The sequence below is a fragment of the Micromesistius poutassou genome (assembly GCF_964030765.1).
Source record: "Micromesistius poutassou genome assembly, chromosome: 17".
Lineage (NCBI taxonomy): Eukaryota > Metazoa > Chordata > Actinopteri > Gadiformes > Gadidae > Micromesistius > Micromesistius poutassou.
The window spans coordinates 6,066,640-6,068,096 of NC_140287.1; positions in this window are offsets into that span (position 1 = coordinate 6,066,640).

The following is a 1,457-nucleotide window of genomic DNA, read 5'->3' on the forward strand; positions in this document are numbered from 1 at the left end:
CAATTATACCAGTCTAGCAAAGTGAATTTTAAATGTGCTTATATAATGGAGTTCATCTGCCATGCATCACAAATCATGTAACATAAAGTCATAATCATTTGTCTGTACATTGTTGATATAAATAGGAAATCTCTGATTAAATGAGCCAATTGGACATGCATGGTTGTGCTTTTAAGCGTCATCATGGAGGGGATGTATTTTCAGCCTCCCTACCGTCAGTCTCAAAAGCATGTATTATCTTTAAAATGACCAGTTGTATAGCTCACTTTAATGTGGATTTACGATGGGATGCTGACCTGGGAGGGGCAAGGGAAATTTAACCACATTGTGAAACGAGAAATATTGCTAACAACAGTGGGATTTTAACGGATATGGGTGGCATAATGTTTTTAAAAGAACAAACCAATACAAGTGGTTCAACCATTCAGGCACTGCAGGAGTGGTGAACCCTATAGATGGGGTTTCACAGAGCACAAGCCTGGCCTGACGAGTGATTGATTTACTGACACCTGCAAACAACAATTTACGCAGTGATATCTTATCTTTTGGTGCTAAAAAAATATTTGGTATAATGCTGGTTTGATGCAGCTGTGACCATGTTTGTTACAGGGTATTTCTCGTTTAAAAGCTTCAAAGTTAGTTTTATATAATGGGATGAAAAGTCGAGTCAAATTTATTAACTCACTAGGGGAACTTTTATTGCAGCCAGGTGAAAACCCATTTAATCCATCATAAATACTTCATACCAGACAGGATACAGTACAATGCAAAATCAATTCATGTGAAGACAATTGTGAAGACAAGAGTGCAGAAAGGGCTTAGTGCAGTCATTTGTACCAATTTAGCCTTCAAATTTCTGTGCAAAGAAAAGAGTCTTTGTTTGTTTGAGCCTTTTTTTTTTTAGATCTTTAGATCTCTGAGTTGGAACACTAGAAGCTCAAACTCCTTCTGCAGGGCATGGATAAATACAGATACAGACCCGATATTGGATGAGCAGAGTCAGGTTCCTAAACCACATCACAATATGAAAAGACAGCACATCAATTTAAGTACGTATTTTAGCTTTATTAATTCCCTCTCCTTGGTTGCATCACCTCTATTAAAAGTCTTCCTTTGACTAATCAAAATATTAGTCTTTGGGAAGACTTTCACTTCCTTGGTGGGGATCACAGTCTTTACGAAACCCAATGTAGCTAGCCCTAACAGCTGTCAGTTCATTTATATCGTCTGAGGAGTCCAAGAACACTGACCAGTCTGTGCACTCATAGCTGCCCTTAAGGGCAAGAGGAGGTTTGGTCTGTCCTCAGTCCAGACCTCCAGCCTTTGCTTCACCACCTGCTCACGCTGCAACACAGTCTTATGGTTGGTAGGAGGTGGACTACATCATGATCTGATGAGGTGGACCTCGGTGGACCACTGAGGTGGTCCACACTGGCCTCTGGGCAGCAATAAAAAGG